Source organism: Miscanthus floridulus, chromosome 7 (assembly GCF_019320115.1).
Source record: "Miscanthus floridulus cultivar M001 chromosome 7, ASM1932011v1, whole genome shotgun sequence".
Lineage (NCBI taxonomy): Eukaryota > Viridiplantae > Streptophyta > Magnoliopsida > Poales > Poaceae > Miscanthus > Miscanthus floridulus.
The window spans coordinates 35,195,624-35,220,334 of NC_089586.1; the positions used below are offsets into that span (position 1 = coordinate 35,195,624).

The window sequence follows — 24,711 nt, forward strand, 5'->3', positions numbered from 1 at the left end:
TCAATGGCAGCTCTGGGAAAAAGATCACGGTACATCAGGCTTTGACAGACGAGAAGTGGATAGACCATATATATCCGCCGGTATCTCAGGAAGAGGTGAAGGAATTTGTGTCGCTATGGGAGGCCACCCATAATATATCGCTGGATGATACAGCTGAAGACGACATTACATGGCGATGGGCCGATGGACAGCAGATGGAGAGTATAGCACTCAGAGTGCCTACCAGATCCAATTTAGTGGAACTTTCAGTAAGATACGAATAACGCCTATTTGGAAGACAAGAGCCGAACCAAAGTGCCGTTTCTTCGCTTGGACACTAATGCACAACAAGATCCTTACAGCCAATAATCTAGGCAAGCGTGGATGGGCAAATGATCCCAACTGCAGGTTATGTGGAAACTATCCAGAAACTCCATCGCATCTTTGCAAAGATTGCCCGTTTGCCCAACAGACATGGGGCTATATCAGGCAATGGTTCGGACTTGCAGCGCTGATCTCGGTAAATTCCTCATGGTCCATGCAGACGTACTGGTGGAAATGCAGGAGAAAGTTTGAGAAGAGTCAGAGAAGAAGAGTGGATGGCATCCCAATCTATTTTTAGTGGAATCTTTGGAAGGAAAGGAATAGAAAAACTTTCCAACATAAAAGCCTAACTCCAAGACAGGTTGCCAGTTTATGCAAGGATGAAATTGACCAATATAACATGGCCATGGTGCCGAGACCGGTATCAGAGGAGTCATAGTGGGGCTTCCTGTGTTTCTTACAGCTTTCTGTGCTTAGTGTTCTTTGTGCTTAGTGTTCAGTTCAGTTGTTTTTGTTTTTTCCTTCGCGATGCACGCCCCGGTTTGTTTCTGCTAGTTTCCTTTCCCTGATTGCAGTGGTATAGATGTTCATGTAGCTGTTTTTTCGGGGCATGTCAGTCGTTTTTGTAATTATTCTCGCTTCTTTTCTTTTCAGCGTCTAATAAAAACTACGGCAAAGCTTTTGCCGTTCTTTCTAAAAAAAACATCAGCTTGCTGGCTAGGCTCTGTTGGCTCAGCTTTGCTAGCAGAAGTAGAGGCAATACGTGACGGATACCGGCATGTACCAGAGAGCATATTATAGTGGAGATAGATGCCCAAGAGCTGGTTTCGCTATGGCAAGCCAAAGCAAGCAACGTTCAGAAGCTACAACTATCCTGGACGACATTGAGGAGATAGCGACGGCCTTCACATCCTTCAGAGAAATACATATACAGAGATCGTCGAATTTCCCAGCATGCCTCGGCTACGTTAGAGAGTTGTCTTTGGCTTACTCCCCCTAGCTTCTTGCAGAGATGTTTATAGTGTGATTGTAATGAATCTATTTGAGTAATGAAGCTTTTGTTCAAAAAAAAATGTAGACAACAGAAAACCAAGCAATGCCTAAACTAATAGTATGCACAAGTAGCTTGCAAGCACGATGCATGTATCTATGCAAATCTTCACTCCTGCATGGCTAGCGGTCCAAACACCACGGCATGTACTCACGAACTGGCAGCCATGGGCGGCGCCAGGGGTATTCCCAAGATTTTGATGAGAAAAACAAATATACATATTTGCATTGTGGACATGCTACTATGCTACTTTAAGCAAATTTATTTGGACATGCTACTTTGTTTAGTATTGTGACGAAATTATAGAAATGATCTTTTGTTTTTTTTTACATTTTGTGTTTGTAAATTATAATGTAAGAGTAGATGAAGAAGGTGCTAGCACTAGCATATTTGCATTGTGGAAGAAAGCTAGCACTTGTATATTTGCATTGTAATTTTTTTTACATGGAATACCCTGTCGCGATATCCTGGCTCCGCCACTGCTGGCAGCTGACCGGCTCACTCCACGCTGTCGATCCGAGCTCCTTGCCATGCTGCATGACTGGATAACTAACATGGACTAGACCAACTAGAATACTGGATGTTACACCGATGCACGTGAAAAACAAAACTACCAATGCCGCTAATGCAAGAAAAACAACATTAATCTAACAGACGAATTGAATCAATTATGCTCTGCAAAATTGAGATGGTGGGATGTTTTCGGTAATTCCAAATTTCTCACTAATCTTGCAAGTATTTTGCAATGGACTACATTCTTGCAATGACACAAGCAGAGAAGCATTTTATCCATTCGAAGGCCGATTCGATGAGTGCTTGGAAGGCGTTGATCAAGATCAAAGCGAGGACATTCCATAATAGTGTTAAAAGCTTCCCTTTGTACATTTGTAGAAAAAAAATGATTTATTCAGTATGAAATAAAGAACTTTTGAGGGAGGCAGGTACGTGTGTCATCATCTACACATCTTTATTTATACAAATACACATATTACACATGTATGATGATGTAACAAAAGGGCCACCATAATGTCTAACATAGTTTTTTTTGGTCACCTCACTCTTGAAAGTGTCATATGTATAAAATCACCTATATTTGCATGATTATTCTCCCATTGTAACGCTAACGCTAGGGAATTCAGTTATTTACCATACGGTAACATCCACACTGGATCATTATTTGTTAACATGGAATAGTTTGGCAACTTGATGCTAATAATGCTCAAGACATATATTACCCATGACAAACAATTTGTTCGGCTGATGGTTTTTTACGGCTGATAAGTCGGCTGATGTTGTTTTGTGAGCGAAAAATATTATACCATGGCTAATAAGCCGGACCAATAAGTCATGGATAATATGTTTTGGCTCCTACTTTCTTTTTCGGTTTCTGCTTCGTCCACGTTGCGGCCGATTTGTTTCATCCGGCCCAACATGCCAGCCAGATGGGACGGCGGCCACTTTTCATACCGATGAAGAGGCAGAGGATGGCAGTCTCGCTACCCCTGCCCAGCACTTTTGTTCGTCCCAGTGCAAGGGGGAAAAACAAGAAGACAACACGTCACCAGGACATGATAACATAACAACGTTGTACAGCGTAAACTAGTGGAACAAATATACGTGGTGTATGCACAGGTGTTAGGTGAAGCATTTCTCTTTGCTGATTTTAGCAATGCATATGCATGAACCGGAGACTGAGATCGAGCAGGTCATCATCACGCGGAAGCAAACGCCAACACTAGGCATGTAAAGTTCAAAAGTTGATACAGTACAACATAGACAACAAAGTTGACCTTAATAAGTGATCAGGCATGAACATAGCCTGACCAAGCTTTGATATAGATACTGTCTAGTCCTGTCAACTTTGCTCATAGAAAGCTCTCAGAACAGAAATGACACGATTGTTGCTATGATTATTTATTATTTTTTTAGTGCAATTATTCATTATTATATTACACACATGCATGCAAAGTTGACAGGACCATGCAGTGTCTTACTGGACACTGGGGGTGTTTGTTCTCCTTCAACCTTAAAAGTTCACCTTTGGTTTTATTTCTCTGTCTGAACCAAGCCATTGGCCTGTACGAATGAACTATGAGTTAGTATCAGCCCTGACATCCAAAAACAAAGCATGAAGTTTAGGCACATTGAACACAAAGTAGTACTAGTAATATATACATCTAGTAGCAACACTTGCAGTAATCTGCAAATGGACCAGACGGGCTGCAAAGAAAATGCAGTTATGAAACCGCTGATCCACGAGAAAGTGGTCAAGTGGATGCGGCGTCAGGCCCAGTTGAGTCCAAGAATTTCACCATAACTCCATTGGAAACAACGAGTTTCCAGCAGAAATTTCCATGAAACCCTGTGTTCAAATTCAGAATGGGGCCTCATCCTAAATGAGGTTTGAAACACAGAATGACTACCACAAGTCATCTCATTGTTTATAGGTCTCTAGTAGGATTATATTTAGTTGAATGCTGGCTATTTCCGAGCCTGACCATGGGAACAAATGCATGATGCATATGGCGAATTTCAATAGGTTTTTTTTCAGTCAAGGCTGTTCATGTAATATCTCTGCGTTGCATGTCTCGTCTGTTGTGTCCTGTGGCAAGACTGTGCCAGAATGTTTGCATACAAGCAACTCCTGAATAACCTAGAAACGAGTAGTTGCTTCCAGCATCATTACAACTCCTGGCTCAAAGCCTCCAACATCAGTTCTATAGATGATGAAGAGAAGCCACATCTTTGAGGGACCACTTTGGCATAGAACTTCCAAAAATGGCCAAGGAGATTAGCCCTTGCCTCCTTTCTTTTTTCTTCATTTTTCAATTTTTATTTTGCATTTTCCCCTTTTTGCAACAATTGTGAGCCTTCGTTCTTGAAATGCCTGGTGACTTGTTGCCTGCTTTGTTGTCTCTCCTTTTTCTAGAAATTGGAATTTCTTGAATTGCCTGTTGACTTGTTGTCAGCTTTACTGTCTCTCTTTTTTCTAAAAGATGGCTGCAGTCCTCCTGCCTCTTGTTCCCCTCCTTTGCCAAGGGGTGGCATACTTGTCTGGCAAACCAGAAATGGACAACAATTCTAGTTCAAGGCTGCCATAAGCCATTGATCAGGCTCTATTCAAGACTGATCACTTATCAAGGCTGTGATACCCATCAATTTGAGTGCAATGATTCATTATTGTAGGCAACACAGTATTAAAGCATGCATCCCTCCCATTCTGTTTCATCAGATCCTGTTCTAAAGCTTGTGCGACCATGAAAGTATACATTCCTCTTTTTGAGCAAGAGTATACATTCCTCTTTTTGAGCAAGAGTATACATTCCTCTGAGACTGGTAGAACCACATTAGGATGAAAAGAACATAAAACCAGTTCATTGCTTGCAATAGTCATGAATCCTGATGCTTTATTTTTTCTGAACCATAGAATGTGCCTTTGAATATAATGTTGTCACTACCACCTAATCTTTGAACGGATTCAACTGACCTATCCTGTCCATGTAGACAGAGACATGCATTGCATAGTCAGGCTCAAACCTCAGTTTCAGTATTAAATCTAGGAGCCAATTCCATCAGGGAAACAGAAAGAAATCAAAAACATTAATTTGAAACTAAGGTGCATGGATAATTATTCTACATAGGAGAATTGATGCAAAGGATCAATGGAGCTTATACCTTGTTATGCCGTAGTTTCCTCCTGGTGCAGGAAGAAGGCATAGAAGCCACCCAGCACTGTCGCGCCGGCCATGGCCCATACGAGCACCTGCACCGGGAACGGCATCATTGCCGCCACCTTGTATGAGAAGGCAGTGGTAAGCATTGTGGTGAGCAGCCACACCGCCATCTTGAGGTGTTCACGGCGAGGCGACTCTGGGGTTGTCCTCTCGTACCACCGCAGGCAGTAGAAAAGCAAGACAAGGTCTAGGTAGGAGAAAGCCACGAAGGCGATGGCTCCAAAGTCTCCATTTGAGTGGTAAACTGCAATGCCCAAGTTGATAGTCAGGAACAGGAAGCCGATCCCAGTAAGCAATGAGATACCATGGTCTTTGCTTTTGTTCGGCATTGGCAAGTTCTCATGATGTTGTCCGAGCAGGGCTTCGTTGTCCATAGGCCTTTCTGAACTCATACCAGCTGATCGCTAGAGGGGATTTAGTGATAGCTAGATAGATCCTTGGTGAAAGGAGGACAGGAGGTTCGAGCAAAAATCTGAAACACACAAATTGGTCTGAGTGACTATGATGTGGTGGTCTAGAATGTAAATTAATGTTGTGGCCGATTTGTTTCATCCGGCCTAGCCGGCCAGCCAGATGGGACGACGGCCACTTTTCATACCGATGAAGAGGCAGAGGATGGCAGTCTCTCTGCCCCTGCCTGGCCTTCTGTTCGTCCCAGTGCAGGCGGGAAAAACAAGAAGACAACACGTCATCAGGACATGATAACATAACAACGCTGTACAACGCAAACTAGTGGAACAAATATACATGGTGTATGCACAGGTGTTAGGTGAAGCATTTCTCTTTGCTGATTTTAGCAATGCATATGCATGAACCAAAGACTGAGATCGAGCCGGTCATCATCACGCGGAAGCAAACGCCAACACTAGGCATGTAAAGTTCAAAAGTTGATACAGTACAACATAGACAACAAAGTTGACCTTAATAAGTGATCAGGCATGAACATAGCTTGACCAAGCTTTGATATAGATATTGTCTAGTCCTGTCAACTTTGCTCATAGGAAGCTCTCATAACAGAAATAACACGATTGTTGCAACGATTATTCATTATTTTTAGTGCAATTATTCATTATTATATTACACACATGCATGCAAAGTTGACAGGACCATGCAGTGTCTCACTGGACACTGGGGGTCTTTGTTCTCCTTCAGCCTTAAAAGTTCACCTTTGGTTTTATTTCTCTGTCTGAACCAAGCCATCGGCCTGTACGAATGAACTACGAGTTAGTATCAGCCCTGACATCCAAAAACAAAGCATGAAGTTTAGGCACATTGAACACAAAGTAGTTCTAGTAATATATACATCTAGTAGCAACACTTGCAGTAATCTACAAAAGGACCAGACGGGCTGCAAAGAAAATGCAGTTATGAAACCGCTGATCCATGAGAAAGTGGTCAAGTGGATGCGGCGTCAGGCCCAGTTGAGTGCAAGAATTCCACCAGAACTCCATTGGAAATAATAAGTTTCCAGCATAAATTCCCATGAAACCCTGTGTTCAAATTCAGAATGGGGCCTCATCCTAAATGAGGTTTGAAACACAGAATGACTACCACAAGTCATCTCATTGTTTATAGGTCTCTAGTAGGATTATAATTAGTTGAATGCTGGCTATTTCCGAGCCTGACCAAGGGAACAAATGCATGATGCATATGGCAAATTTCAATAGGTTTTTTTCTAGTCAAGGCTGTTCCTGCAATATCTCTATGTTGCATGTCTCATCTTTTGTGTCCTGTGGCAAGACTATGCCCGGATGTTTGCATACAGGCAACTCTTGAATAACCGGGAAACCAGTAGTTGCTTCTAGCATCATTACAACTCCTAGCTCAAAGCCTCCAACATTAGTTCTATAGATGATGAAGAGAAGCCACATCTTTGAGGAACCAGATTGGCATAGAACTTCCAAAAATGGCCAAGGAGATTAGCCCTTGCCTCCTTTCTTTTTTTTTATTTTCATTTTTCATTCCCCCCCTTTTTGCAACAATTGTGAGCCTTCATTCTTGAAATGCCTAGTGACTTGTTGCCTGCTTTGCTGTCTCTCCTTTTTCTAGAAATTTGAATTTCTTGAATTGCCTGTTGACTTGTTGTCGGCTTTACTGTCTCTCTTTTTTCTAAAAGATGGCTGCAGTACTCCTGCCTCTTCTTCCCCTCCTTTGCCAAGGGGTGGCATACTTGTCTGGCAAACCAGAAATGGACAACAATTCTAGTTCAAGGCTGCCATAAGCCATTGATCAGGCTCTGTTCAAGACTGATCACTTATCAAGGCTGTGATACCCATCAATTCGAGCGCAATGATTCATTATCCTAGGCAACACAGTATTAAAGCATGCATCCCTCCCATTCTATTTCATCAGATCCTATTCCAAAGCTTGTGCGACCATGAAAGTATACATTCCTCTTTTTGAGCAAGAGTATACATTCCTCTTTTTGAGCAAGAGTATACATTCCTCTGAGACTAGTAGAACCACATTAGGATGAAAAGAACATAAAACCAGTTCATTGCTTGCAATACTCATGAATCTTGATGCTTTATTTTTTCTGAACCATAGAATGTGCCTTTGAATATAATGTTGTCACTACCACCTAATCTTTGAACGGATTCAACTGACCTATCCTGTCCATGTAGACAGAGACATGCATTGCACAGTCAGGCTCAAACCTCAGTTTTAGTATTAAATCTAGGAGCCAATTCCATCAGGGAAACAGAAAGAAATCAAAAACATTAAGTTGAAACTAAGGTGCATGGATAATTATTCTACACAGGAGAATTGATGCAAAGGATCAATGGAGCTTATACCTTGTTATGCTGTAGTTTCCTCCTGGTGCAGGAAGAAGGCATAGAAGCCACCCAGCACTGTCGCGCCGGCCATGGCCCATACGAGCACCTGCACCGGGAACGGCATCATTGCCGCCACCTTGTATGAGAAGGCAGTGGTAAGCATTGTGGTGAGCAGCCACACCACCATCTTGAGGTGTTCACGGCGAGGCAACTCTGGGGTTGTCCTCTCGTACCACCGCAGGCAGTAGAAAAGCAAGACAAGGTCCAGGTAGGAGAAAGCCACGAAGGCGATGGCTCCAAAGTCTCTATTTGAGCGGTAAACTGCCATGCCCAAGTTGATAGTCAGGAACAGGAAGCCGATCCCAGTAAGCAATGAGATACCATGGTCTTTGCTTTTGTTCGGCACTGGCAAGCTCTCATGATGTTGTTCGAGCAGGGCTTCGTTGTCCATAGGCCTTTCTGAACTCAAACTAGCTGATCGCTAGAGGGGATTTAGTAATAGCTAGATAGATCCTTGGTGAAAGGATGACAGGAGGTTCGAGCAAAAATCTAAAACACACAAATTGGTCTGAGTGACTATGATGTGGTGGTCTAGAATGTAAATTAATGTTGTGGCCGATTTGTTTCATCCGGCCCAGCCGGCCAGCCAGATGGGACGGCGGCAACTTTTCATACCGATGAAGATGCAGAGGATGGCAGTCTCCCTGCCCCTGCACGGCACTTCTGTTCGTCCCAGTGCAAGGGGGAAAAACAAGAAGACAACACGTCATCAGGACATGATAACATAACAACGCTGTACAGCGCAAACTAGTGGAACACATATACGTGGTGTATGCACAGGTGTTAGGTGAAGCATTTCTCTTTGCTGATTTTAGCAATGCATATGCATGAACCAGAGACGAAGATCGAGCAGGTCATCATCACGCGGAAGCAAACGCCAACACTAGGCATGTAAAGTTCAAAAGTTGATACAGTACAACATAGACAACAAAGTTGACCTTAATAAGTGATCAGGCATGAACATAGCCTGACCAAGCTTTGATATAGATACTGTCTAGTCCTGTCAACTTTGCTCATTGGAAGCTCTCAGAACAAAAATGACATGATTGTTGCTACGATTATTCATTATTTTTTAGAGCGATTATTCGTTATTATATTACACACATGCATGCAAAGTTGACAGGACCATGCAGTGTCTCACTGGACACTGGGGGTCTTTGTTCTCCTTCAGCCTTAAAAGTTCACCTTTGGTTTTATTTCTCTGTCGGAACCAAGCCATCGGCCTGTACGAATGAACTACGAGTTAGTATCAGCCCTGACATCCAAAAACAAAGCATGAAGTTTAGGTACATTATACACAAAGTAGTACTTGTAATATATACATCTAGTAGCAACACTTGCAGTAATCTACAAAAGGACCAGACAGGCTGTAATGAAAATGCAGTTATGAAAACGCTGATCCATGAGAAAGTGGTCAAGTGGATGCGGCGTCAGGCCTAGTTGAGTCCAAGAATTCCACCAGAACTCCATTGGAAACAATGAGTTTCCAGCAGAAATTCCCATGAAACCCTATGTACAAATTCAAAATGGGGCCTCATCCTAAATGAGGTTTGAAACACAGAATGACTACCACAAGTCATCTCATTGTTTATAGGTCTCTAGTAGGATTATAATTAGTTGAATGCTGGCTATTTCCAAGCCTAGCCATGGGAACAAATGCATGATGCATATGGCGAATTTCAATAGTTTTTTTTTCAGTCAAGGCTGTTCATGCAATATCTCTGTGTTGCATGTCTCGTCTGTTGTGTCCTGTGGCAAGACTATGCCAGGATGTTTGCATACAGGCAACTCCTGAATAACCGGGAAACCAGTAGTTGCTTCCAGCATCATTACAACTCCTGGCTCAAAGCCTCCAACATTAGTTCTATAGATGATGAAGAGAAACCACATCTTTGAGGAACCACTTTGGCACAGAACTTCCTAAAATGGCCAAGGAGATTAGCCCTTGCCTACTTTCTTTTTTCAATTTTCATTTTTCAATCTCCCCCTTTTTGCAACAATTGTGAGCCTTCATTCTTGAAATGCCTGGTGACTTGTTGCCTGCTTTGCTGTCTCTCCTTTTTCTAGAAATTGGAATTTCTTGAATTGCCCGTTGACTTGTTGTCAGCTTTACTGTCTCAATTTTTTTCTAAAAGAAGGCTGCAGTCCTGCTGCCTCTTCTTCCCCTCCTTTACCAAGGTGTGGCACAATTGTTTGACAAACCAGAAATTGACAACAATTCTAGTTCAAGGCTGCCATAAGCCATTGATCAGGCTCTGTTCAAGACTGATCACTTATCAAGGCTATGATACCCATCAATTCGAGCGCAATGATTCATTATGCCAGGAAGCACAGTAATAAAAGCATGCATCCCTCCCATTCTGTGTCATCAGATCATGTTCCAAAGCTTGTGTGACCATGGAAGTATACATTCCTCTTTTTGAGCAAGAGTATGCATTCCTCTTTTTGAGCAAGAGTATACAATCCTCTGAGACTGACATAACCACATTAGGATGAAAAGAACATAAAACCAGTTCATTGATTGCAATAGTCATGAATCCTGATGCTTCATTTTTTCTGAACCATAGAATGTGCCTTTGAATATAATGTTGTCACTACCACCTAATCTTTGAATGGATTCAACTGACCTATCCTATCCATACAGATACAGACATGCATTGCACAGTCAGGCTCAAACCTCAGTTTTAGTATTAAACCTTGGAGCCAATTCCATCAGGGAAACAGAAAGAAATCATAATTATTCTTCTGCATGGGAGATTGAAGCAAAGGATCAATGGAGCTTATACCCTGTTATGCCTTAGTTTCCTCCCGGTGCAGGAAGAAGGCATAGAAGCCACCCAGCACTATCGCACCGGCCATGGCCCATACGAGCACATGCACCGGGAACGACATGATTGCCGCCACCTTGTATGAGAAGGCAGCGGTAAGCATTGTGGTGAGCAGCCACACCGCCATCTTGAGGTGTTCACGGTGAGGCGACTCTGGGGTTGTCCTCTCATACCACCGCAGGCAGTAGAAAAGCAAGACAAGGTCCAGGTAGCAGAAAGCCACGAACGCGATGGCTCCAAAGTCTCCATTTGAGCGGTAAACCGCCATGCCCGAGTTGATAGTCAGGAACAGGAAGCCGGTCCCAGTAAGCAATGAGATACCATGGTCTTTGCTTTTGTTCGGCATTGGCAAGTTCTCATGATGTTGTTCGAGCAGGGCTTCGTTGTCCATAGGCCTTTCTGAACTCATACCAGCTGATCGCTAGAGGGGATTTAGTGATAGCTAGATAGATCCTTGGTGAAAGGATGACAGGAGGTTCAAGCAAAAATCTGAAACACAAAAATTGGTCTGAGTGACTATGATGTGGTGGTCTAGAATGTAAATTAATGTTGCGGCCGATTTGTTTCATCCGGCCCAGCCGGCCAACTAGATGGGACGATGGCCACTTTTCATACCGATGAAGAGGCAGAGGATGGCAGTCTCCCTGCCCCTGCCTGGCCTTCTGTTCATCCCAGTGCAGGGGGAAAAACAAGAAGACAACACGTCATCAGGACATGATAACATAACAACGCTGTACAGCGCAAACTAGTGGAACAAATATACATGGTGTATGCACAGGTGTTAGGTGAAGCATTTCTCTTTGCTGATTTTAGCAATGCATATGCATGAACCGGAGACTGAGATCGAGCAGGTCATCATCACGCGGAAGCAAACGCCAACACTAGGCATGTAAAGTTCAAAAGTTGATACAATACAACATAGACAACAAAGTTGACCTTAATAAGTGATCAGGCATGAACATAGCCTGACCAAGCTTTGATATAGATACTGTCTAGTCCTGTCAACTTTGATCATAGGAAGCTCTCATAACAGAAATAACACGATTGTTGCTACGATTATTCATTTTTTTAGTGCAATTATTCATTATTATATTACACACATGCATGCAAAGTTGACAGGACCATGCAGTGTCTCACTGGACACTAGGGGTCTTTGTTCTCCTTCAGCCTTAAAAGTTCACCTTTGGTTTTATTTCTTTGTCTGAACCATGCCATCGCCCTATACGAATGAACTATGAGTTAGTATCAGCCCTGACATCCAAAAACAAAGCATGAAGTTTAGGCACATTGAACACAAAGTAGTACTAGTAATATATAAATCTAGTAGCAACACTTGCAGTAATCTACAAAAGGACCAGACGGGCTGCAAAGAAAATGCAGTTATGAAACCGCTGATCCACGAGAAAGTGGTCAAGTGGATGCGGCGTTAGGCCCAGTTGAGTCCAAGAATTCTACCAGAACTCCATTGGAAACAATGAGTTTCCAGTAGAAATTTCCATGAAACCCTATGTACAAATTCAAAATGGGGCTTCATCCTAAATGAGGTTTGAAACATAGAATGACTACCACAAGTCATCTCATTGTTTATAGGTCTCTAGTAGGATTATAATTAGTTGAATGCTGGCTATTTCCGAGCATGACCATGGGAACAAATGCATGATGCATATGGCGAATTTCAATATGTTTTTTTCCAGTCAAGGCTATTCATGCAATATCTCTGTGTTGCATGTCTTGTCTATTGTGTCATGTGGCAAGACTATGCCAGGATGTTTGCATACAAGCAACTCCTGAATAACCGGGAAACCAGTAGTTGCTTCCAGCATCATTACAACTCCTGGCTCAAAGCCCCCAACATTAGTTCTATAGATGATGAAGAGAAGCCACATCTTTGAGGAACCAGTTTGGCATAGAACTTCCAAAAATGGCCAAGGAGATTAGCCCTTGCCACCTTTCTTTTTTTTATTTTCATTTTTCATTCCCCCCCTTTTTGCAACAATTGTGAGCCTTCATTCTTGAAATGCCTGGTGACTTGTTGCCTGCTTTGCTGTCTCTCCTTTTTCTAGAAATTGGAATTTCTTGAATTGCCTGTTGACTTGTTGTCAGCTTTACTGTTTCTCTTTTTTTCTAAAAGATGGCTGCAGTCCTCCTGCCTCTTCTTCCCCTCCTTTACCAAGGGGTGGCACACTTGGCTGGCAAACCAGAAATTGACAACAATTCTAGTTCAAGGCTGCCATAAGCCATTGATCAGGCTCTGTTCAAGACTGATCACTTATCAAGGTTGTGATACCCATCAATTCGAGTGCAATGATTCATTATGCCAGGCAGCATAGTAATAAAGCATGCATCCCTCCCATTCTATTTCATCAGTTCATGTTCCAAAGCTTGTGTGACCATGGAAGTATACATTCCTCTTTTTGAGCAAGAGTATGCATTCCTCTTTTTGAGCAAGAGTATACATTCCTATGAGACTGGCAGAACCACATTAGGATGAAAAGAACATAAAACCAGTTCATTGATTGCAATAGTCATGAATCCTGATGCTTCATTTTTTCTGAACCATAGAATGTGCCTTTGAATATAATGTTGTCACTACCACCTAATCTTTGAATGGATTCAACTGACCTATCATGTCCATGCAGACAGAGAAATGCATTGCACAGTCAGGCTCAAACCTTAGTTTCAGTATTAAACCTTGGAGCAAATTCCATCAGGGAAACCAAAAGATATAAAAAAACTTTAATTTGAAACTAAGATGCATGGATAATTATTCTTCTGCATGGGAGAATTGAAGCAAAGGATCAATGGAGCTTATACCTTGTTATGCCTTAGTTTCCTCCCGGTGCAGGAAGAAGGCATCGAAGCCACCCAACACTGTCGCGCCGGCCATGGCCCATACGAGCACCTGCACCGAGAACGACATGATGGCCGCCACCCTGTATGAGAATCCAGTGGTAAGCATTGTGGTGAGCAGCCACACCGCCATCTTGAGGTGTTCACGGTGAGGCGACTCTAGCGTTGTCTTCTCGTACCACCACAGGCAGTAGAAAAGCAAGACAAGGTCCAGGTAGGAGAAAGCCACGAAGGCGATGGCCCCAAAGTCTCCATTTGAGTGGTAAACCGCCATGCCTGAGTTGACAGTCAGGAACAGGAAGCTGGTCCCAGTAAGCAATGAGATACCATGGTCTTTGCTTTTGTTCGGCACTGGCAAGTTCTCATGATGTTTTCCGAGCAGGGCTTCGTTGTCCATAGGCCTTTCTGAACTCATACCAGCTGATCGCTAGAGCGGATTCGATGATAGCTAGATAGATCCTTGGTGAAAGGATGACAGGAGGTTCAAGCAAAAATCTGAAACACACAAATTGGTCTGAGTGACTATGATGTGGTGGTCTAGAATGTAAATTAATGTTGTGGCCGATTTGTTTCATCCAGCGCAGTCGGCCAGCCAGATGGGACGGCGGCCACTTTTCATACCGATGAAGAGACAGAGGATGGCAGTCTCCCTGCCCCTGCCTGGCACTTCTGTTCATCCCAGTGCAAGGGGGAAAAACAAGAAGACAACACGTCATCAGGACATGATAACATAACAACGTTGTATAGCGCAAACTAGTGGAACAAATATACGTGGTGTATGCACAGGTGTTAGATGAAGCATGTCTCTTTGCTGATTTTAGCAATGCATATGCATGAATCGAAGACTGAGATCGAGCAGGTCATCATCACACGGAAGCAAACGCCAACACTAGGCATGTAAAGTTCAAAAGTTGATACAGTACAACATAGACAACAAAGTTGACCTTAATAAGTGATCAGGCATGAACATAGCCAGACCAAGCTTTGATATAGATATTGTCTAGTCCTGTCAACTTTGCTCATAGGAATCTCTCAGAACAGAAATGACACGAATGTTGCTATGATTATTCATTATTTTTTAGTGCAATTATTCATTATTATATCACACACATGCATGCAAAGTTGACAGGACCATGCAGTCTCACTGGACACTGGGGGGTGTTTGTTCTCCTTCAGCCTTAAAAGTTCACCTTTGGTTTTATATCTCTATCTAAACCAAGCCATCGGCCTATACGAATGAACTACGAGTTAGTATCAGCCCTGACATCCAAAAACAAAGCATGAAGCTTAGGCACATTGAACACAAAGTAGTACTAGTAATATATACATCTAGTAGCAACACTTGCAGTAATCTGCAAATGGACCAGATGGGTTGCAAAAGAAAATGCAGTTATGAAACCGCTGATCCACGAGAAAGTGGTCAAGTGGATGCGGCGTCAGGCCTAGTTGAGTCTTAGAATTCCAGCAGAAATTTTCATGAAACCCTGTATTCAAATTCAGGATGGGGCCTCATCCCAAATGAGGTTTGAAACATAGAATGACTACCACAAGTCATCTTATTGTTTATAGGTCTCTAGTAGGATTATAATTAGTTGAATGCTGGCTATTTCCGAGCCTGACCATGGGAACAAATGCATGATGCATATGGCGAATTTCAATAGGTTTTTTCAGTCAAGGTTGTTCATGTAATAGCTCTGCGTTGCATGTCTCGTCTGTTGTGTCCTGTGGCAAGACTATGCCAGGATGTTTGCATACAAGCAACTCCTAAATAACCTAGAAACCAGTAGTTGCTTCCAGCATCATTACAACTCCTGGCTCAAAGCCTCCAACAACAGTTCTATAGATGATGAAGAGAAGCCACATCTTTGAGGAACCACTTTGGCATAGAACTTCCAAAAATGGCCAAGCAGATTAGCCCTTGCCTCCTTTCTTTTTTTCATTTTTCATTTTTTATTTTTCATTTCCCCTCTTTTTGCAACAATTGTGAGCCTTCGTTCTTAAAATGCTTGGTGACTTTTGCCTGCTTTGCTGTCTCTCCTTTTTTTAGAAATTGGAATTTCTTGAATTGCCTGTTGACTTGTCGTCAGCTTTACTGTCTCTCTTTTTTTCTAAAAGATGGCTGTAGTCCTCCTGCCTCTTCTTCCCCTCCTTTGCCAAGGGGTGGCATACGTGTCTGGCAAACCAGAAATTGACAACAATTCTAGTTCAAGGCTGCCATAATCCATTGATCAGGCTCTGTTCAAGACAGATCACTTATCAAGGCTGTGATACCCATCAATTCGAGCGCAATGATTCATTATGCTAGGCAACACAGTATTAAAGCATGCATCCCTCCCATTCTATTTCATCAGATCCTGTTCCAAAGCTTGTGCGACCATGAAAGTATACATTCCTCTTTTTGAGCAAGAGTATACATTCCTCTAAGACTGGCAGAACCACATTACGATGAAAAGAACATAAAACCAGTTCATTGCTTGCAATAGTCATGAATCCTGATGCTTCATTTTTTTGAACCATAGAATGTGCCTTTGAATATAATGTTGTCACTACCACCAAATCTTTGAACAGATTCAACTGACCTATCCTGTCCATGCAGACAGAGACATGCATTGCACAGTCAGGCTCAAACCTCAGTTTCAGTATTAAACCTTGGAGCCAAATCCATCAGGGAAACAGAAAGAAATCAAAAACTTTAATTTGAAACTAAGGTGAATGGATAATTATTCTTCTACACGGGACAATTGAAGCAAAGGATCAATAGAGCTTATACCTTGTTATGCCTTAGTTTCCTCCCAGTGCAGGAAGAAGGCATAGAAGCCACCCAGCACTGTCGTGCCGGCCATGGCCCATACGAGCACCTGCACCGGGAACGGCATGATTGCCGCCACCTTGTATGAGAAAGCAGCGGTAAGCATTGTGGTGAGCAGCCACACCGCCATCTTGAGGTGTTCACGGTGAGGCGACTCTGGGGTTGTCCTCTCGTACCACCGTAGGCAGTAGAAAAGCAAGACAAGGTCCAGGTAGGAGAAAGCCACGAAGGCGATGGCTCCAAAGTCTCCATTTGAGCGGTAAACCGCCATGCCCGAGTTGATAGTCAGGAACAGGAAGCCGGTCCCAGTAAGCAATGAGATACCATGGTCTTTGCTTTTGTTCGACACTAGCAAGTTCTCATGATGTTGTCTGAGCAGGGCTTCGTTGTCCATAGGCCTTTCTAAACTCATACCAGCTGATCGCTAGAGGGGATTTAGTGATAGCTAGATAGATCCTTGGTGAAAGGATGATAGGAGGTTCGAGCAAAAATCTGAAACACACAAATTGGTCTAAGTTACTATGATGTGGTGGTCTAGAATGTAAATTAATGTTGCGGCCGATTTGTTTCATCCGGCCCAGCCGGCCAGCCAGATGGGACGGCGACCACTTTTCATACCGATGAAGAGGCAGAGGATGGCAGTCTCCCTGCCCCTGCCCGGCACTTCTGTTTGTCCCAGTGCAAGGGGGAAAAACAAGAAGACAACACATCATCAGGACATCATAACATAACAATGCTATACAGCGCAGACTAGTGGAACAAATATACGTGGTGTATGCACAGGTGTTAGGTGAAGCATTTCTCTTTGCTGATTTTAGCAATGCATATGCATGAACCGGAGACTGAGATCGAGCAGGTCATCATCACGCAGAAGCAAACGCCAACACTAGGCATGTAAAGTTCAAAAGTTGATGCAGTACAACATTGACAACAAAGTTGACCTTAATAAGTGATTAGGCATGAACATAGCCTGACCAAGCTTTGATATAGATACTGTCTAGCCCTGTCAACTTTGCTCATAGGAAGCTCTCAGAACAGAAATGACTCGATTGTTGCTACAATTATTCATTATTTTTTTGAGAGCAATTATTCATTATTATATTACACACATGCCTGCAAAGTTGATAGGACCATGCAGTGTCTCACTGGACACTGGTGGTCTTTGTTCTCCTTCAGCCTTAAAAGTTCACTTTTGGTTTTATTTCTCTATCTAAACCAAGCCATCGGCCTGTAGGAATGAACTACGAGTTAGTATCAGCCCTGACATCCAAAAATAAAGCATGAAGTTTAGGCACATTGAACACAAAGTAGTACTAGTAATATATACATCTTATAGCAACACTTGCAGTAATCTACAAATGGACCAGACGGGCTGCAAAGAAAATACAGTTATGATACCTCTGATCCACGAGAAAGTGGTCAAGTGGATGCGGCGTCAGGCCTAGTTGAGTCCAAGAATTCCACCAGAACTCCATTGGAAACAACGAGTTTCCAGCAGAAATTTTCATGAAACCCTGTATTCAAATTCAGGATGGGGCCTCATCCTAAATGAGGTTTGAAACACAGAATGACCACCACAAGTCATCTCATTGTTTATAGGTCTCTAGTAGGATTATAATTAGTTGAATGCTGGCTATTTCCGAGCCTGACCATGGGAACAAATGCATGATGCATATGGCGAATTTCAATAGGTTTTTTCAGTCAATGCTGTTCATGTAATAGCTCTGCGTTGCATGTCTCGTCTGCTGTGTCCTGTGGCAAGACTGTGCCAGGATGTTTGCATACAAGCAACTCCTGAATAACCTAGAAACCAGTAGTTGCTTTCAGCATCATTACAACTCCTCGCTCAAAGCCTCCAACATCAGTTCTATAGATGATGAAGAGAAGCCACATCGTTGAGGAACCACTTTGGCATAGAACTTCCAAAAATGGCCAAGGAGATTAGCCCTTGCTTCCTTTCTTTTTTCATTTTTCATTTTTCATTTTTTATTTTTCATTTTCCCCTTTTTGCAACAATTGTGATCCTTCGTTCTTGAAATGCCTGGTGACTTGTTGCCTGCTTTGCTGTCTCTCCTTTTTCTAGAAATTGGAATTTCTTGAATTGCCTGTTGACTTGTTGTCAGCTTTACTGTCTCTCTTTTTTTCTAAAAGATGGCTGCAGTCCTCCGGCCTCTTCTTCCCCTCCTTTGCCAAGGGGTGGCATACTTGTCTGGCAAACCAGAAATTGACAACAATTCTAGTTCAAGGCTGCCATAAGCCATTGATCAGGCTCTGTTCAAGACTGATCACTTATCAAGGCTGTGATACCCATCAATTCGAGCGCAATGATTCTTTATGCTAGGCAGCACAGTATTAAAGCATGCATCCCTCCCATTCTGTTTCATCAGATCCTATTCCAAAGCTTGTGCAACCATGAAAGTATACATTCCTCTTTTTGAGCAAGAGTATACATTCCTCTTTTTGAGCAAGAGTATACATTCCTCTGAGACTGGCAGAACCACATTACGATGAAAAGAACATAAAACCAGTTCATTGCTTGCAATAGTCATGAATCCTGATGCTTTATTTTTTTTGAACCATAGAATGTGCCTTTGAATATAATGTTGTCACTATCACCAAATCTTTGAACAGATTCAACTGACCTATCCTGTCCATGCAGACAGAGACATGCATTGCACAGTCAGGCTCAAACCTCAGTTTCAGTATTAAACCTTGGAGCCAATTCCAATAGGGAAACAGAAAGAAATCAAAAACTTTAATTTGAAACTAAGGTGAATGGATAATTATTCTTCTACACAGGACAATTGAAGCAAAGGATCAATGGAGCTTATACCTTGTTATGCCTTAGTTTCCTCCCAGTGCAGGAAGAAGGCATAGAAGCCACCCAGCACTGTTGCGTCGGCCATGGCCCATATGAGCACCTGCACCGGGAACGGCATGATTGCCGCCACGTTGTATGAGAAGGCAGCGGTAAGCATTGTGGTGAGCAGCCACACCGCCATCTTGAGGTGTTCACAGCGAGGCGACTCTGGGGTTGTCCTCTTGTACCACCGCAGGCAGTAGAAAAGCAAGACAAGGTCTAGGTAGGAGAAAGCCACGAAGGCGATGGCTCCAAAGTCCCCATTTGAGCGGTAAACTGCCATGCCTGAGTTGAAAGTCTGGAACAGGAAGCCGGTTAAGTAAGCAATGAGATACCATGGTCTTTGCTTTTGTTCGGCACTGGCATGTTCTCATGATGTTGTCCGAGCAGGGCTTCGTTGTCCACAGGCCTTTCTGAACTCATACCAGCTGATCGCTAGAGGGGATTGAGTGATAGCTAGATAGATCCTTGGTGAAAGGATGACAGGAGGTTCGAGCAAAAATCTAAAACACACAAATTGGTCTAAGTGACAATGATGTGGTGGTCTAGAATGTAAATTAATGTTGCGGCCGATTTGTTTCATCCGGCCCAGCCGGCCAGCCAGACGGGACGACGGCCACTTTTCATACCGATGAAGAGGCAGAGGATGGCAGTCTCGCTGCCCCTGCCCGGCACTTCTGTTCATCCTAGTGCAAGGTCGAAAAACAAGAAGACAACACGTCATCAGGACATGATAACATAACAACGCTATATAGCGCAAACTAGTGGAACAAATATACGTGGTGTATGCACAGGTGTTAGGTGAAGCATTTCTCTTTGCTGATTTTAGCAATGCATATGCAAGAACCGGAGACTCTGATCGAGCAGGACATCATCACGCAGAAGCAAACGCCAACACTAGGCATGTAAAGTTGAAAAGTTGATACAGTACAACATAGACAACAAAGTTGACCTTAATAAGTGATCAGGCATGAACATAGCCTGACCAAGCTTTCATATAGATACTGTCTAGTCCTGTCAACTTTGCTCATAGGAAGCTCTCAGAACAGAAATGACATGATTGTTGCTACAATTATTCATTATTTTTTTAGTGCAATTATTCATTATTATATTACACACATGCATGCAAAGTTGATAGGACCATGCAGTGTCTCACTGGACAGTGGGGGTGTTTGTTCTCCTTCAGCCTTAAAAGTTAACCTTTGGTTTTATTTCTCTGTCCGAACCAAGCCATCGGCCTGTATGAATGAACTACGAGTTAGTATCAGCCCTGACATCCAAAAACAAAGCATGAAGTTTAGGCACATTGAACACAAAGTAGTACTAGTAATATATACATCTAGAAGCAATACTTGCAGTAATCTGTAAATGGACCTGACGGGCTGCAAAGAAAATGCAGTTATGAAACCGCTGACCCACGAGAAGGTGGTCTAGTGGATGCGGCGTCAGGCCCATTTGAGTCCAAGAATTCCACCTGAACTCCATTAGAAACAACGAGTTTCTAGCAGAAATTTCCATGAAACCCTGTGTTCAAATTCAAAATGGGGCCTCATTCTAAATGAGGTTTGAAACACAGAATGACTACCACAAGTCATCTCATTTTTTATAGGTCTCTAGTAGGATTATAATTAGTTGAATGATGGCTATTTCCGAGCCTGACCATGGGAACAAATGCATGATGCATATGGCGAATTTCAATAGGTTTTTTTTCAGTCAAGGCTGTTCATGTAATATCTCTGCGTTGCATGTCTTGTCTATTGTGTCCTGTGGCAAGACTGTGCCAGGATGTTTGCATGCAGGCAACTCATGAATAACCTGGAAACCAGTTGTTGCTTCCAGCATCATTACAACTCCTGGCTCAAAGCCTCCAACATCAGTTCTATAGATGATGAAGAGAAGCCATATCTTTGAGGAACAAGTTTGGCATAGAACTTCCAAAAATGGCCAAGGAGATTAGCCCTTATCTCCTTTCTTTTTTTTTGTTTTTAATTTTTCATTTCCCCCCCTTTTTGCAACAATTGTGAGCCTTCGTTCTTGAAATGCCTGGTGACTTGTTGCCTGCTTTGCTGTCTCTTCTTTTTCTAGAAATTGGAATTTCTTTAATTGCCTGTTGACTTATTGTCAGCTTTACTGTCTCACTTTTTTTTTCTAAAAGATGGCTGCAGTCCTCCTGCCTCTTCTTCCCCTCCTTTGCCAAGGTGTGGCACACTTGTCTGGCAAACCAGAAATTAACAACAATTCTAGTTCAAGGCTGCCATAAGCCATTGGTCGGGCTCTTGTCAAGACTAATCACTTATCAATGCTGTGATACCCATCAATTCGAGCGTAATGATTCATTATGCCAGGCAGCACAGTAATAAAGCATGCATCCCTCCCATTATGTTTCATCAGATCCTGTTCCAAAGCTTGTGTGACCATGGAAGTATACATTCCTCGTTTTGAGCAAGAGTATACATTCCTCTTTTTGAGCAAGAGTATACATTCCTCTAAGACTGGCAGAACCACATTAGGATGAAAAGAACATAAAATCAGTTCATTGATTGCAATAGTCATGAATCCTGATGCTTCATTTTTTTCTGAACCATAGAATGTGCCTTTAAATATAATTTTGTCACTACCACCTAATCTTTGAACGGATTCAACTGACCTATCCTATCCATGCAGACAGAGACATGCATTGCATAGTCAGGCTCAAACCTCAGTTTCAGTATTAAACCTTGGAGCCAATTCCATCAGGGAAACAGAAAAAAATCAAAAACTTTAATTTGAAACAAAGGTGCATGGATAATTATTCTTCTGCACGGGAGAATTAAAGCAAAGGATCAATGAAGTTTATACCTTGTTATGCCTTAGTTTCCTCCCGGTGCAGGAAGAAGGCGTAGAAGCCACCCAGCACTGTCGCGCCGGCCATGGCCCATACGAGCACCTGCACCGGGAACGGCATGATTGCCGCCACCTTGTATGAGAAGGCAGCGGTAAGCATTGTGGTGAGCAGCCACACCGCCATCTTGAGGTGTTCACGGCGAGGCGACTCTGGGGTTGTCCTTTCATACCACCGCAGGCAGTAGAAAAGCAAGACAAGGTCCAGGTAGGAGAAAGCCACGAAGGCGATGGCTCCAAAGTCTCCATTTGAGCGGTAAACCGCCATGCCCGAGTTGAAAGTCAGGAACAGGAAGCCAGTCCCAGTAAGCAATGAGATACCATGGTCTTTGCTTTTGTTCGGCACTAGCAAGTTCTCATGATGTTGTCCGAGCAGGGCTTCATTGTCCACAGGCCTTTCTGAACTCATACCAGCTGATCGCTAGAGGGGATTTAGTGATAGCTAGATAGATCCTTGGTGAAACGATGACAGGAGGTTCGAGCAAAAATCTGAAACACACAAATTGGTCTGAGTGACTATGATGTGGTGGTCTAGAATGTAAATTAATCTGTTTGAGGATTATTATTCAGCTTGATCACAACTCACAACAGTAGATACTGGATAGAATCACAAGTTAATATTCAGTTGGCAATATTCAGTAGTGAAGAGTAGTACAATAATCTTGAGCAGGCTCTGCACCAATTCTCTCATTAAGGAGAACTGCTGAACACAGCTTATGTATGCATTATGCAGAGCATCTGGCACTGGCGTTAAGTTTTAGGATTTGTTTGAGGTCAGCTTGTGTTGTCTTTTCTAGCTAGTTCAGTTATGTGCAAAATTATTTCTTTTTGGTATAACGGATCATGAACGATGTGTAAAACTTACTCCCTGGACCAGGAATGTGACAAGATATATAGATACCTATAGCTATGTAAAAATTAGTATAGAATAAACCAAATAAATATGGAAATAAAGATAAAATGATATTCATATTTCCCTCAATATGAAATTTTTTTAACACAATCAACTATGAAATATCATAATATAGTATATATGATTTGGATTTGCATCTTTCGCTTTCCAGCTCGGGCAAGTAAGCAATGGAAGGAAGGGAAGTATATACCGATCGCTCTAAGCCTTTTGATTTGCTCACAAGTGTGAAAGGAAGAAAACCGTCAGAAAACCAGTTGAGCGAGGAAATAACAGGCATCAGTAGTTGGCTGGTTAATATATTAACCATTTTCTTAATTTATTATCCATTCTAATTTAACAATCTAGCAAGTCTCAGATTCATTTGCTCCTCTTACCTCCTAGTTTGGTCCCTCTAATTTGCACTAAGCCAGGTAAAGTTGATAATCTTGCTGTGCTGGTTAAAAAAAGACAGAATGAAGCGTCAGCAATCAGTGAAGAGTTCCTCTGCACCAATTGCTCTTCTCGAGGTCTACTGAACACTGCTAAGTATGCAGTATACAGAACATCTTTTTTTTTAGATAACGCAAGAACATCTGGCTTCATCCCCACAAGTGAGGATTCAGACCAAAACTATTACAGGACAGAAATGATTAAAACATCTGGCAGTAGCATCAGCGATGTAAAATTGATAGTTGCGCTGTGCTGCTAAAAGCAGGGATGAAGCGTCGACCAATGCGCAAGAGCATCTGTGTGAGCAGCTAAGACGACATTGGCAATATCAGAGACGATTGATAGTTGCGCCGTGCTTGCCAGCAAATGCAAAAACATGGTTGAATCGCGTGGTGCGTACAAGATCAAACAACATTTGGTCCCTGACTCTAGATTTGAGTCCATATCTTTGGGGATTGTTCCGTGGGTGCCCCCAATGTCATCCCAGCCCCCCTCATACAGGGGCGATTTGGATCGATTCATTCTGCCCCCACAGTGGCCGGGTGTGCTTTAGCGTTCATATATTCGTATAAAGAGGGCGCTATCACAATTCACACACGTATGTTACCCTTATTACCCATAGATCCATCCAAGGAATCCCCTTGTGCGCATTAGAAATCGGTAACAAAAAGAAAAGTACAGTAAAATGAAAAGAAAAGCAGGTCTGACTAATTCAATCTCACCCCGTACCTGGATGGATGAGGAGGTCGAAGACAAGTCAATCACGGATCTAGAGAGGATGCTTTTGCTGTGTGTGAAGGGTGAGGGTGAGGCGGAGGGGGAGGGTGATGTTTAATACTAAGCGCAAAGTGGCGTTGTTCTTGTTCCTTTCGCTGAAATTTGGCTCAGGACGACGTTGAAATGTTGTGCTACAGAGCGACTGACTTTTATTATATATAGTACTCCCACGCTCCCATGAGGCAATCTCTTTTACCCGATTGGTCGCGCTCTGAGCCGAGGGTGCGATGCGGGCTGGCCCACGTGCCTGCGCTCCACTTTGCCTGTGCCCATGTCTAACGACGGGAGGTTGGGCCATGTTTAGTCGCTCCTACCTCCCAACTTTATGTAAAAAAAAGATTTCTCGTCACATTAAATTTATAGTACATGTATGGAGTATTAAATGCAGACGAAATAAAAAACTAATTGCACAGTTAGGTTGTACTTTGCGAGACGAACGT

At 42.7% G+C, this 24,711-nt stretch overlaps 2 long non-coding RNA genes across 4 annotated transcripts; both read right to left on the reverse strand.

The window, feature by feature from the left end:
• Positions 1–8,797: 8,797 nt before the first annotated feature.
• LOC136466873 (uncharacterized) lies at positions 8,798–15,067 on the reverse strand. Its single transcript, XR_010761489.1, has 2 exons — positions 13,568–15,067; positions 8,798–9,148 (listed from the first exon to the last, which is right to left on the reverse strand). It is a non-coding gene; the product is annotated as an uncharacterized lncRNA (long non-coding RNA).
• Positions 15,068–17,288: 2,221 nt separating this feature from the next.
• LOC136466872 (uncharacterized) lies at positions 17,289–24,395 on the reverse strand. 3 transcript variants are annotated; one of them, XR_010761488.1, is made up of 3 exons: positions 24,224–24,395; positions 19,246–20,510; positions 17,289–19,054 (listed from the first exon to the last, which is right to left on the reverse strand). It is a non-coding gene; the product is annotated as an uncharacterized lncRNA (long non-coding RNA). The 3 variants fall into 3 exon arrangements; XR_010761487.1 differs by having other exon boundaries at positions 17,289–19,059; XR_010761486.1 differs by having other exon boundaries at positions 17,289–17,640; positions 17,811–20,510.
• Positions 24,396–24,711: the final 316 nt, after the last annotated feature.